This window comes from Hypanus sabinus, chromosome 22 (assembly GCF_030144855.1).
Source record: "Hypanus sabinus isolate sHypSab1 chromosome 22, sHypSab1.hap1, whole genome shotgun sequence".
Taxonomy (NCBI): Eukaryota; Metazoa; Chordata; class Chondrichthyes; order Myliobatiformes; family Dasyatidae; genus Hypanus; species Hypanus sabinus.
Window position 1 is genome coordinate 35,870,847 of NC_082727.1, and position 15,403 is coordinate 35,886,249.

The 15,403-nt window shown below is 41.8% G+C and overlaps 1 long non-coding RNA gene across 1 annotated transcript; it reads right to left on the reverse strand.

Moving 5' to 3' along the window:
• Positions 1 to 668: 668 nt before the first annotated feature.
• On the reverse strand, positions 669 to 14,311 carry LOC132379752 (uncharacterized). Its single transcript, XR_009507526.1, has 3 exons — positions 14,095 to 14,311; positions 1,934 to 2,024; positions 669 to 1,413 (listed from the first exon to the last, which is right to left on the reverse strand). It is a non-coding gene; the product is annotated as an uncharacterized LOC132379752 (long non-coding RNA).
• Positions 14,312 to 15,403: the final 1,092 nt, after the last annotated feature.

Below are 15,403 nucleotides of genomic sequence, written 5' to 3' on the forward strand. Positions count from 1 at the left end.
CGCTGAGGAATGCTCTCCCTTGTCAGACCTAGTTCATGCCGAAAACCTTGTGATGAAATGGGGATCGTAAGGCAAAGGATTAGAAAGCTGCATCCTCTTTTCATTACACTTTTACCCTGTATGTTTAAATGATTTATCATCATGGTGTTAAGTTTTTATCATTCATAACTACATGGTACACAGAGCTTAGAAAAATAGAGGGCTACAGGTAACCCTAGGTAACTTCTAAAGTAAGAACATGTTCGGCACGGCATTGTGGGCCGAAGGGCCTGTATTGTGCTGTAGGTTTTCTGTGTTTCTATGTTTCTATAATTTTTTCCCCAATGTTACTTAATATTAGAATATGCCCAGAAGTTCAAGATATTCGAAAACTAGTAAAGACAAGATATGGCTTTCAAAGGCAGGAATACAATTCTCCTGGATTTGCTGGCTGCCCAAGAGTGCTGGGTTGTTTCGTGGGCAACACCTCCACACTGTCACTCGCCATGCACCCAAGGCCTCACCCGGGTGAGGGCAAACCCTGAAAAGCAGGGGCAGCAAATCATGCAATAGCAATAGAAAGATGAAGAATAGCTTCTTTCATGGATCTCAGTATTACAACTCATTTTCTCTGTATTATTTATTTACAACAAAGCTTCAAAGAAAAGGTTCAAAGGTTTATTGTCTGATTATGCATGCACAATACAGCTCTGATATTTGTCTTCTCCAGGTAGCCACTGAACACAGAAAGATCATGGGTATTGGTGAAAGAAAAGACATCAACTCTGCACCCCCCAACCAGCATGAAAAAGAAAAGAACCAGAACTTGCAGGTCCTACAATTCCCTCCCCGCAGAAAAAAAATAGCCACAATACAATCAGGATCCCCCTGCATGTAACAATCCCTGACCCCCTCACTCACTGAAAAGTAGTGACAGTAGCACCAACCTCTACATCTTACATACAAAAAATTAACAGATCACCCACCCACCAATCATCCACAGGAAAGAAAGCACTGAAAAACTGGAAACCAATATGAAGTGCAGTCCAATAATCACATAAGTCTCAGAATATGGGAGTCTTTTTGTCTGCATATAAGGACTCATTCCTTCTGTAAAGAGTGACTGCTGATCCGGGTGTAAAATCCGCCGATCCAGGACCAAAAGCTGCTGCCCGTCTCTGTCAGGAGCCATCGCTGACTCCCTCCACATTCGCCTCAATGTTTCAATCTCCCTTGCCACTTCCAGACAGAGTCATCCATCGCCCCGCATCTCAGCTATGGTCTTTTCCACGAGTCAGCTGTGTTCTTGGATCTTTTAGGGCCACCCCCACCTCCCCCCCGTCTCTGATCTTCACGAGGCAGCTCCCCGGACACAGCGTGACGCTGGATTCTGTGATTGGGTTCCAAACTGTATGTCACAGGCTTTAACAGTTTCTGTAACGCAATCAAGACAAAAAGAACAAGAAGGTGTAGAAAATGTGAAACAATTGGAAAGATTTGCTATCTGAAGGATGTCACCCAAGGAATCAATGTTTGCTTTGTGTTTACACAGTTTGTCTTCTTTTGCACACAGATTGTTTGTCAGTCTTTGTGTCTAGCTTTTCACTAATAATATTATATTTCTTTGTTCTACTGTGAATGCCTGCAAGAAAATGAATCTCAGTGTACCATATGGTGGCTATGTGCTTTGATGATAAACTTACTTTGAGCTTTGAATTCAATGACTCAAGATTCAAAGATTCAAAGTGCATCTATTATCAAAGTATGTATAAACATACAACCATGAGACTTGTTTGCTTACAGAAAGTCACAAAGCAAGAAACCTGAAAGAACACAAATTAAAAAAAAAGACCAACAGCCGATGCACAGAGAAAGAGAAAAAAAAACCCTCAAATCATGCAAACAACAAAAGCAAGCAACAGCATTCTGAACCAGATTGAGTCCATGGACTTACATTTTGGAGCAGTCGGAGTAGGCCCATAGGAATTATCAATAGGAATGAATTCTCCAAGTGATCATTCTCAGGATCGCCTTATCTGAAGACCCTGGAGGGTAAAAGGAAGGATTATTACAAAGTCAGCAAGGTTATAAACACCTGTTTTCTTATAGCTTAGTCATGTCACAGTATTTATAATTCCATCTTTGCTGTTATTGACCCAGAAGAACATGCCTGTATAATTATCTCCGGAGTTTTCTCCTCTGTATTTCTGAGCTGAACAATTTGTGGCAGCCAGCTCCAGACTTTCCACTCCCCCTTGTGCTTTGCATTCTCTTCGAAAAAGATCGAGACAACCGACCTACAGTGAGCAAAGATCAGGTATTCAGAGGATGGGAGACAGAGCCAACACACTGGTTATGGAATGCACTGAATGGTGGAGGCTGGTGGACAAATACGGAGCTGATCGAGTGGCTTGAAGTGAAGGGAGAGCTACTGAGTGTGCGAGGAGAGATGTGATGCATTGCACTTGCTCACAACGTTGGGGCGAAAGCAGTCCTTATGTTCCCAGCAGCCCCTAACAGTGTTTCCCATGATGCAGCAGCGAATCTGAGTGTTGTACTTGCTCTAAGTCCTCCATTCATCAGTTGCCACAACAATCTTCAAAAGCCCCGGTGAGACACATTGTATGACAGGGGCACATTGTACCACCTGAGGTGCTGGAAGACATGAAAGCTGAAGGGTAAACCTAACTAGATCTATTCAACCAGCTGAGTTCACACCACTCCCTCCCCACCACCATATTAAGTTGTTATCTATGGATTTCCTCAAAATCCCCTTGTGATCTCTGAACCCAACCCTACCTCATGATGTCACATTGACTTATGATGCAGACTGAGCTGCAATCTCCCACATTCAGTGAAATCTCTCACTCAGTCCATCTTCTCCCTCTAGTTAGTGACTAGTAAACATTCTCCACCTACAATGTCTCCTTATCTTATTTGCGCCCTCAAATTGTGACCAGCTTTGACGGCAGTCTGTCCTCCCACTTTAGCTTACTCAACCCATGATTACCTTCAACCTGCAAACCCCTTATGCATGAGATCTCCTTGACCGGAGAGCCCTTACACCTGGTCATCCTTCCCCGACCTTCAATTCTACCCTTAACCCGAGCTCCACCACACATCTGTCTCAAAATCACCAGCAACCTCTCCCAATTGTACAGCCTTCCCAATTCACAATCTCCCCTTAATCTGTGATCACCCTCTCTGATGCTTTGGAACTGACCTTCCAACACTCCATAGTGGTAAACGTGAATGAGATAAAGAAATGCAGCTTGAACAGAGCTTTCTACACTCCAAGTGTGCTGGGTCATTTGCTGATGCCTAACATCCTTTGAACTCCTCTAATTTTACTTAATAAAAATAACACTTTTTCCACTACTAAAACTGAGTCATCATATTAACTATACCATTAATAGATTAATTTTCATTATTGATCTCATTTAAGTTCTCAGCTTGAATGTCAAACTGGTTGACAAGGATATGAGGTTTTATTAATCACGACTGTAAAATGCCAATTTAACTAAGTCTGTGTACAGATGATGTATGGATGTTTCCCCTTTCACCTGGCCCTCAGACAGTTTGCCATGGTATCAGGGAGAGCTTGGTTTCTATTGTGGCCTTCTGCAAGCATAGCGAAGTTCCTGCTGCACTCAGAAACAATGATCTCAGCAGGAAACAACTACAATAAAAAAAATCCTTCTGTTTCCATTTTGTCCTTCTGACTTCTTGTTGTCAAAATCTCTGTGACGTGATGTTTTCCATTTCAGGTGAACAAAAGTCGCTTCCTAACGTATGAATCCAAAAACAGGAGGTCAACAGATCTCGTGCACATGAATTCTATTTATTCACACTGGGCGTATTTGTAAAGATTGTGGTAAAACTAACAAGCAAACTACAACCTAACAATAGATGCTTATCAAATTTCAAAAGAATGTTACAGTGTATTTAAAAGCAACATGACAGATAACGCAAGGCAGTTTACGTGATACTGTTACAGCCAGGGGCTCAGAGTTCAATTCTGATGTCATCAGTAAGGTGCCTGCATTTCTCCCTGTGGAATGCGTAGTTTTCTCTGGATGCTCTGGTTTCCTCCCACTGTGCAAAGATGTACTGGTCAGAAGGCAAATTGATCACTCTAAATTGTCCTGTGATTAGCTTAGGGTTAAATCCGGATTGCTGGACAGTGCAACTTGAAGGACCAGAAGGGCCTATTCTGCACTGTAACGCTAAAATAAATAAATAAATAAATAAGTTGGAACATGAAAATTGCAGAAGAATAATGCATTAGGAATGTAATTGGAAACCATTGATTTTGGTGGTTAGGCTCATAAAGAATTATTTTTGAATGCATGCACAAGTAATTACATTTAGAAACAGAAACATAGAAAACCTACAGCAACAATACAGGCCCCCCGGCCCACAAAGTTGTGCCGAACATGTCCTTACTTTAGAAATTACTAGGCTTACCTACAGCCCTCTATTTTACTAAGCTCCATGTACCTATCTAAAAGCCTTTTAAAAAGACCCAATCGTATCCGCCTCCACCACTGTTGCCAGCAGCCCATTCCACGTACTCACCACCCTCTGAGTAAAAAACTTAACCCAGCCATCTCCTCTGTACCTACTCCCCAGCAGCTTAAACCTGTGTCCTCTTGTGGCAACCATTTCATCCCTGGAAAAAAAAGCCTCTGACTATCCACATGATCAGTGCCTCTCATCATCTTATACACCTCTATCAGGTCACCTCTCATCCTCCAAGGAGAAAAGGCCGAGTTCACACAACCTATTCTCAAAAGGCATGCTCCCCAATCCAGGTAACATCCTTTCAAATCTCCTCTTCACCCTTTTTATGGCTTCCACATCCTTCCTGTAGTGAGGCGATCAGAACTGAGCACAATACTCCAAGTAGGATTTAATGATTTAAGTAGCATATTTAAAAATGTCATTTGGTAGCTATTCCCAATAGAAAGAAGAAATAATGAATATTTAATTTTAATGACCCCAGTGTATAACGCTTTAGTCACTTTTTGGTTAATAAATGATGAAATACAGTTGAAAGGGAGCCCTGGGAGAAAGAAATACAAATATAAGAGACCTATTGAAACCTGAAGCAGCTGCACATTAGTCAGAAGAAGGAGGGTGAAAAGCCAGTTTTGGGCCAAGCCAGGCTGCCCTACCTACTCACTCAAACAAAAATTTCCATTTGATAGCTCAATGCACACTGTTATTTTCACTCTTGGATCTCTTCCCTCCCACTTTGCCAGAGAGGAAACCACAAACTACAAGACAGAGGCGAGTACAAGATGTTCTCATAAGTAACAGCTTTAGTATAGAAGGCAGGGATCAGCAGGCTTCCAATGCTGCCACGGGTTTTGGCAAATTTCTTGTGACAGCATTGAAAAGTAACTTGTTTGTCATGAGCACAATAGCATAGTGGTTAGCACAAAGCTCTACAGTGCAGGTGGTCTGGGTTCAATTCACACCGCTGCCTGTAAGGAATTTGTACATTCTCCCTGTGACTTCGTGGGTTTCCTCCCATGGACCAAAGATGTATTGGTTGGTAGGCTATTTGGTCATTGTAAAATTGTCCTATGATTAGGCAATGATTAAACTGGGGCATTGCTGGGCAGCACAACTCGAAGGGCTGTGTCTCAATAAAATAAAATAAAAATATTCAGTTAGGACGAGTTGATGACTATACTGAGTGAAATGGGACCATGGACATCCAGCACGCTTAACTGGGTGGTGTTCACTCGTGGTTTTAACTCTCACATATCCAATTGGTGGTAGTTGACATCGCCAACAATTAATGATTAAAATGGGTCAATAACTTAAGGTGCACCACTCTTTGACCAGATAGGTAGGGTATTCATTCTTACAGCTAAGTTTTCACAATGACTCATAACTCACAAGAAAGCACAGGAAAAATTTTGTTCAGTTCAATGTAGACGCTGGCTTTCAGTAGCTAAGATAATGAGCTTGTTTCTTCCAGAGAAAGCTGCATAGGTTCCAGAAAGCTGTGCATAATGAGAAAGTGATAACACAAAACCATATCAAGCCCGTAACACAATGAAACCAAAATTAAACTGAGAACCTTAGGGCAGTTTAAGGTCTTAACATATAAAAATAGAATTCTCAGGAATAAAGAGAACACAGGAAGATAAGAAATAAGAGAAGTGGAAGTCTGTAAGGAGAGGTAGAACCATGACCAACAACATCATGTTTGATTTAGCTCAATGGCATTTTGCCACACCCTCCTCACGTCCAGAAATTGATTCATCTTTACTTCAAGTGAACCAAACACTGAACCTCCGCAGCTCCCAGAGAAGTAATGTCAAAGATGCACATCCCCTCTTTGTGCTCTCATTACCTCAGTTTTAAAGAACCTTCTCTTTACTTTGAGTCAGTTGCTCTCATTCTGGAAGTCTCAGACAGATGGAAGATTCTTCCTGCATCCCTTTCATGTGTTCTGATAAGAACACTTCTCAATCTTCGGGTCTGAAAAAGAAGCCCAGCCTATTCAAATTCCCCTTGTGCAGAAATCCGATCCTGTGGTCCTCCACTGCCCCACCTCTGTCACAAATACCTCTTTTGTTAGATTTTGTAAGGAGATGAAACCTGTGCATCCTACTTTAAGAAAGGTCTCACCAAGATCCCATATGAGTGCAAGAAGACAGCTTTACTCCTGTAGCCAAGTTATCCCAGAACTTGGGATAATTATTAACACTTTCCTAACTGTTTGCTGCACCTGCATGTAATTTTTCTGGAGTTATCCACAAGGATACCAAGTTCACTCAGAATGTCAACATTCCCAAGCTCCTGTTGTCTAATAAGCACTCTGCAAAGTGCAAGATTGTATTTCTTCATAAATGTTTCCTTGAAGTTTAATTCCCACACCTGAAAGACTGTGTGTGTTTACCCATTTGATCTCAAATCTTCATGCACTGGTCCGCTTGATAGCGGAACTCAGACCACAGAAGCAGAGCACTTGTGCTGACTGTACTTTACAGATGCTGATCCACAGTGAACTCAAGAGGTTGTTCAGACCCCGGAAACCTTGAGGAACACGCACCCCTGGCACTTATCTCTGCAAGAGGACAAGTGCCACACCTGCCTTATGCCTCCTCCCTCATCAACAAACAGTCCTTCCAGGTGAGGCAACACTTTACCCGTGCACCTGGTGCTCCTGGTGTGGCCTGTTTTACAAAAATGACGCCCAGCATAGAGTGGGCAGAATTGCTCTCACTCTGTCTGCTGTAAAAGATGGGATCTCCTGCTGGCCACCCCATTTCAATTCACCTTCCCATTCTGGCTTGTCTGTCCATGATGTCCTTTACTGTCAGTATGGGGTCAAATACAAATTGGAAGAGTAACACCTCATAATCCATCTCAGTAGCCTCCAATTTGATGACATGAACATCGATTTGTCTAATTTCCATCAATTACTCTCGCACCCTCTTCTCTCCATTTCCCATTCTAGTTACCCTCTCACTCCTTCTCCTTACCTGCCCATCAGCTCCCTCTAGTTCCCCTCCTCCTTTTTTCCATGGTTCGCGGTCCTTTCCTGTCAGATTTCTTCTTTAGCCCTTTACCCACTTCATTTATCATCTCCCTGCTTTTTGATTCATTCCCCTCTCCCATCCACCCACTTTCCCTCTCACCTAGTTTTTTCCATCACCTGCCAGCTTGTTTGACTTTCCCTCCTCCCACCTTTTTATTCTGACACCTACCTTCCAGTCCTGATAAAGGATCGCGGCCTGAAATGTCAAACTGTTTAATCCCCTCCGAAGATGCTGCCTGCCCTGTTGAGTTCCTCCAGCATTTTGCGTGTGTTAATCCACCACGCGAGAATCCTTCCGCTCTACTTTCTTTATCTTCACCAGCTTTTAATTCTGAGTACTGCAGCGGAAATCAGCCAAAGGACTGATTTTCACTTGGTGAACAATAAAAAAGGTAACCATGGAAGGATCTTATCCTGAAATGCTGATTTAGTCTCCATTTAGTATTAGATGGAATTCTGACATAGGTTTTAAAGTGAGTATTAATAATGAGCATATCGATGCTTCCTGAACAGCCGAACACCCTTCACGGTGCTGATAAAAAGTATTCACCCACCCCCCCAGGAAGTTTTCATGTTTTATTGTTTTATTGTTTTTTCGTTGTATTGTGAACCACAATGGATTTGATTTGGTCTTTTTGACACTGATCAACAGGTAAAGACTCCTTCATGTCAAAGTGAAAACAGATCTCAATAAAGTGATCTACTTTAATTACAAATATAAAACACAAAATAATTGTATAAGTATTCACACCCTTCAGTTCAGTATTTAGTAGATTTGGCAGCAATTACAGCCTTGAGTCTGTGTGGATAGGTCTCTATCAGCCTTGCAAATCTGGACACTGCAATTTTCCCCCATTCTTCTTCCTAAAACTGCTCAAGCTCTGTCAGATTGCATGAGAATCGTGAGTGAACAGCCCTTTTAAAGTCCAGCCACAAATTTTCAATGGGATTGAGTTCTGGACTTGGCCACCTCAGGACAATAACTTTGTTGTTTTTAAGCCATTCCTGTGTCATTTTGGCTTTATGCTTGGGGTCATAGTCTTGCTGAAAAACAAATCTTCTCCCAAGTCGCAGTTCTCTTGCAGACTGCATTAGGTTTTTGTGCAGGATTTCCCGGTATTTTGCCCCATTCACTTTACCCTCTACCTTCACCTTCTGGGGCCTGCTGCAGTGAAGCATCCCCACATCACGATGCAGCCACCACCATGCTTCAGGGTAGGGATGGTGTGCTTTTGATGATGTGTAGAGTTCGGTTTACAGCAAACATAATGTGTAGTCTGATGGCTGAAAAGCTCAGTTTTGGTTTCATCAGACCACAGAATCTTCCAGCTGACTTCAGAGTCTCCCACATGCCTCTGGCAAACCCTAGCTGAGATTTCATGTGGTTTTTTCTCAACAATGGCTTTCACTTTGCCACTCTTCTATAATGCTGTGACTGGTGAAGCACCTGGGTAACATTTGCGTGGTGAACTACATATTCCTGTCTGGACATGCCCCCCCCTCGCTGACTGCTCCTGTGGCTCCTCCCACAGACCCCTGTATAAAGGCGATTGGAGGCACTGCTCCTCCCTCAGTCTCCAGGATGTTGTGTGGTGGTCTCTTGCTGCTGACTGCCCTCTTCCAGCTAATAAAAGCCTATATCTCACCTCACGTCTCCAAGAGTTATTGATGGTGCATCAATTTGTTGCATGCACGGTCTCTCCCATCTCAGCCACTGAAGCTTGTAACTCCTCCAGAGTCACCATAGGCCCCTTGGTAGCCTCCCTCGCTAGTTTCCTTCTTGCATTGTCAGTCTGTTTTTGAGGATGGCCTGCTCTAGGCAGACTTACAGCTGTACCATATTCTTTCCATTTCTTGATGATTGACTTAACAGTACTCCGAGAGATATTCAGGGACTTGGAAATTTTCTTGTATCCATCTCACGACTTGTGCTTTTCAATAACTTTTTTTGCGGAGCTGCTTGGAGTGCTTTTTTGTCTTTATGGTGTTTTTTGCCAGGATACTGACTCACCTGCAATCGGACCTTGCAGATACAGATGTATTTTCACTACAATCAATTGAATTATGGTGATCTCCATATGACCAGTCACAAATGAGAGAAAATCTACAGATGCTGGAAACCCAAGCAACACACACAAAATGCTGGAGGAACTCAGCAGGCCAAGCAGTATCTATAGTAAGGAGTACAGTTAATGTTTTGGGCCAAGACCCTTCCTTAGGGTTTGATTAACCTTAGAATAGATTATAAAGTCAACAAAACAGCGTGCATCATTGACGATTTGGTGTGTCAATTTAAAGGACAGTGTGGTGAATACTTATACAATCAAATACTTTGTGTTTTATATTTGTAATTATTTTAGATCACTTTTTAGAGATCTGTTTTCACTTTAACACGAAAGAGAATTTACTGTTGATCAGTGTCAAAAAAAATTAAATCCACTGTTTCAATGTTGTAAAACAATAAAACATGAAAACTTCCAAGGGTCTGAATACTTTTAATAAGCACTGTAGGTACCTTATACACTCAATATAAAGAAGTTGAAATTAATTTTGGTTTTCCTTTTCATCTCCTTTCATATTTGGTGGTCAAGCAGATACATTAGGGACATTTAAGCAACTCTTAGATAAGTACGTAGATGATAGAAAAATTGAGGGATGGGTTAGATTGACCTTAGGGTAGGTTATAAAGTCAACACAACATTGTGGTCTGAAGGGCCTTCACACTGCTGAGATGTTCTATGTTTATGCTCTTTTAATTGTCTTCTCTGAACAGTGACCATCTATGAGTGGAAATAGTACTGAGATCAACTTGCACACAAAGCTGAAAGGAGACAAATACTTCATGGTCTTTGGTGCTAAGATTGGAAGGAGGATCTCAGAATCACATCTGACAACTTTGTGGAACATGGCCAAGATTTCTCAAATACTCCAGAAGTAGTTGGTTCAAAGATTCACCCAATATCCTCAAATTCTGTGCTAATTAATCCCATTTGGACCTTATATTTATATTCCAGCCATTCTAAATTCCAAGAGGAGAAATTCCTCCGTTTCTTGGAAGCAGCTGGCTTAGGCAGCAAGTTTGAAGTGAGATAAAAAAAAATTGTCTTTCAGGGTTTCTCTAGCACAAGGTAGTACTTAAAAAAAACCAACACCCAGAATTAATCTACAAATGGTTGATATTCCTCTGGTGAGACTGGGACTAATCTGTGAGTGTGAGGGGTAGGTGAGGTGGAGGGTTTATCCTTCCTACTATTTCCAATTAGGAAAGCAACTATAGAAGGGTGTTGGTTGAGATGAGCAGTTCTAAAACAGCTCACAGGTGTTGAGTCATTGTACATCATGAGTTTCTGCTCTGGTTGGTCACTGTGGCCTCATCCCACTGATGTGCAAACATGGCAGAAGCAGGTTTCTGGAGCTTTCAAGGTGTTTATGTCATCTACAGTATGGACCATTAAAGTTTTAATTTGTTGCTCTAAGAATCTGCAGCCAGTTCTGTGTCTGATGCACATAGAAAGGAGAAGCAGATGTAGAGTTAAGCTTGGGAACAATCAGCTCCATTATGTAACACATAAATGATGTATTTTTATAAGGTCACTGTGGTGACTCATTTCCACTGCAGCCCCTGCCCTCCAGTCTGCTGTACAAGTGTTTCTGCTGAAATAACTTCTGCATTCAATCTAAAAGTGACCTTATGCTCAATGTAACAACACCTGATAATTGTTCCTAACTTTATTAACGTAACAATAAGGAGTATGTTTTGGTATAAAATAGGAAGTAGTACAATTATTAGTTTATCCAACAGAATGCTTAGCACTTTGAGAATATTTCATCAGCATCATTGATAAATAATTCATTTATTTGTTATGTGCCGTGTTGTATGATGTGAGTGATCATGGTCTTCTACCTGTCCTCAACCATGATTGCTCTAGGCAAGTTTTTCTGAGGACAGCTATTTGCCATTGCCTTCTTCTGTGCAGAGTCTTTACAAAATGGGTGATCCCAGCCATTATCAATACTCTTCAGAGACAGTCTGCCTCGTGTCAGTGTCTAATTATTATTCAATTATTAATTAATTATTGACATTGTTATGAGAAACGCAGGCTCGTACTGTGAGTGTTACTTTAAGAGCACCTGAGTGAGCCGGGACTATGACGTCAGTCACAAGCTGCGGCAGCCTTTTAGTTTAGTTTGTTGCTGCCATCGTAAGACTGGACATTCATACTTTCCAACACCCAAAACCTTGGGTTGATAATCGTCATACAGTGCACAACAATGTGCGACTGTCACCTCATATAATCCATAGGTGTGGGCGCCACAAACACACACACACACACACACGCATAACACTGTTAACATCTGTTTTTTCTTGTTTGTTACTATAGTATAAGTAGATACTAATAAAGATAGTGGTTTTAACATTAAAACCTGACTCAGTGTGTGATCCATTGTTGCTGGTACGTGACAACATATTGTTCAGAACAGTCCCTTTTCAGCCCTTCACGATGTATCGCCCAGCAACCCCTGATTTAATCCTAGCCTAATCACAGGACAATTTACAATAACCAATTAAACTACCAACCAGTAGGTCTTTGGGACATAGGAGGAAACCAGAGCTTCTGGAGGAAACCCGCGCAGTCACGGGGAGAATGCACGAACTCCTTACAGGAGTTACAGGCAGCAGCGGGATGGGAGCTGAGCCTGGGTCACCTGTACTGTAAAGCGTTGTGCTAAACCTCTACACCACTGAGCATCCCCTGCAAAACCAAGGCTTGTGATGTGCACCCGCTGCTCATGTGACCATCCACCACCTGCTCCCATCGCTTTACGTGACCCTGATCGGGGCTGGGGGTTTGGGGGGGGGGTTTGCTAAGCAGGTGCTACACTTTGCCCACGCACGACCTGCAGGAGGGCAGGAGCACTTTATACATCCTTTGGCAGAGATTTATCTCCACTACACCATCCACATTACATGATTAATTTTATTGCCAGAAAATCACATTACTTAGTATCCCTTCCAACTTAATACAAAGCTATACAGTCATTTGGTTAAATAATTATTTTTCAGCCCTCTTTTGATTTTGGTCTTCACTCATTCTAAGGCATTCTATTTTGAATTAATTTGTAAATGAGAACATTAGCAGCAGGCCGAGATTTCCTATGAATAAATGTGCAAGCTGTCTCATTTCTTGGGGGGAATTTCAAAGGAAGCCATCTAGACAATATGCCCACAGGGAGCCTACTTCACTGTAAAGATCATGAGCTGATAGTAGCATCCTGCAGCATGAGACAGTGGTTAGTGCCCTGTCTTTTTTGGACATCCTGTACCTAATGAAGTGAGTGCAGGTTTGTGATTTCCTTCAAGGGTCTCAACCCGAAATGCTGACTGTTTACTCTTTTTCCATAGATGTTGCCTGGCCTGCTAAGTTCCTCCAGCATTCTATGTGTGTTGCTCTGGATTCCCAGTGTCTGCAGGTTTTCTCTTGTTTGTAATCATACCTAAGTTGTTAATATATGTAACATGCAACAAAAGTGGTTCCTGTGGTGTATAACTGGTCATAGGATTCCAATCACAAAAGCAACCCTCCACCAGCACCTCTGTCTTCTATTGCCATGTCAATTTCAGATCCATCTTACCGACTTGCCTGAGGTTCATGGGCTCTAATGTTATGGACCAGCCTTCCATTTGGGGCCTTGTCAAAGGCCTTACTGGCCCAGATTGATCACAGCACACACTGACCCTTATCAATAGATTTAGTTTCCTCTTTAAAAGCTGCATTAAATCAGATCTCCCACCTGCCTGACTGATTTAATTGAGTTTTTAAACAGGCAATCCTTGTTGAATATCTCTGATTAATCTTTGCTTTTCTATATGTAGGTAAAGCCTGTGCTTCTGATTTTTTCCCCAATCATTTCCTTGCCACTGACGTTAGACTAATTTCCAGAGTTTTCTCTGTTGCCCTTCATGAAAGGAGGTACAGTAGTTGCTGTCTTTCAGTCATCTGGCACTCCAGCACTTTCAAATATTTCTACCAGGGCCCAGCAATGTCCTCCTGGGACGCATCTCACCAGGCCCTAGGGCTTCATCCAACTTGATGTCTGCTAAGTTATCTAATACTTTCTTGTTTCTCTTAATATACTGTCTCAATTGAAATTAAAATGACTTTCTCCATAGTGAGTATCGATGAAAATCATCCATTTAAGATCCTGCCCATGTTCTCAGGCTCCTTTGCAACAATTACTCTTTTGGCCCCTAACCGGCACTACTCTTTCACTGGTTACCTTCTTGCTCTGGAGAATGAAGTGCTTGAAAATTTTCCTAAATTTTCTCTCTCAGAATTTTTTGTGACCTCTCTTTACCCTTCTAAGTTATTTTATAAGCACCCCAGAATACCTTCCATACTCCTGAAGTAGTCCCTTTTTAACCTCTTATCCATCAGATGCTCTGTTCATTGATATCCCTGCAAATCTTTCGACATGCACAGTTCCCTGCCCTTACTCTCCCCCCACCGAACTTCCACTTCTAAAGGAACCCCACTTCTTCCATAGAGACTTACCTGAAGCAGTAATTTTGTCTGTGCATTGCCCAAAGTTGCTTTCTGTATGTCAGTTGATTCAAACTACAGATGTTTAAGTACCATTATTAATCTGCCATATTCCCCATGCCTTGTATTTCCATTCTGATACCTCATGATGCAGTCTGAAGTGGGGTATTGAGTCTCCATGCAGGGCTGCGGACCATGTTGATTGTTAGCAAAGACTGGCAGCATTCCCTCAAACATTAGGGTGTGTAGATGCCTTCTGAGGCAGCAATTGTTTTGGATATTTCCGTGCCAAAATGTGTGTTTTCCATCAGACATGATTAATCACCATAAGGTCAAAGATCTAGACTAGTTGATATTCTATCTCTTTGCCACATAACACAAGTTGCTTCCTCTCCTCACTCCCAGACAGTCCGATGTCTGCATTTGCTTCCCCTTGCCTGCTCCACCCGTAGAAACATGCACACAGCCAACATTTTGCAATAGGAGCTCAGATTGCAGGGTTTTGCAGCTAGCAGTTCAACATCTGTTCTTCATCAGGCTGCTAGAAGCAGTCTGAAAGAGCCGTGGCTCCAGAAAAGCCAGTATCTTATACTTATTGCAGTACCATTGGAAAAGCCATGCACAATCGTATATATCCCAGACGATGTTCTTACTGGGACTACCTACAGTAGCACACACAGCATGCTGGAGGAACTCAGCAGACCAGGCAGCATCTATAAGAAAGAGTAGGCAATTGATGTTTCAGGCCGAGACCCTTCATCAAGGCTCACCAGTTGCCTGGATTTCTAGCATCTGCAGGTTTTCTGATGTTTGTGGGCTAAGTACAGTAAGACCATCTTACTGATGACAGGGGATTGGCAAGAAGGGTAACGTAAGTTGTTGTAGCACATTATCTACTTGCAGATATCGAAAGGGCTGATCTTAGTAGCATCTTCAAGACTGTTCAAAATGTAAGACAAAGATAGAAAATGGAGGACTGTGTCGGAGGGAAAATTAGATTGATCTTAGAGCAGGTTAAAAGGACAGCACAATATTGTGGGGCAGAAGGGCCTTACTGTGCTGTAATTCTTTATCTTCTATGTTTTAAAATGAGAATAAGGTTCATCCTCTATAATCTGCTCTATAAATATTAACTAAATACATTCAGAATCAGCATATGTTTTGAAATTTGTTAACAGTGGCAGCAGTACAATGCAATACATGATAAATATAGAAACAATGAATTACAGAAAGTATATATATGTATATTAAATAGTTAAATTAAAAATAGTGCAAAAAACAGAAATTAAAAAAAAAGCGAAGTAGTGTTCGTGGGTTCACT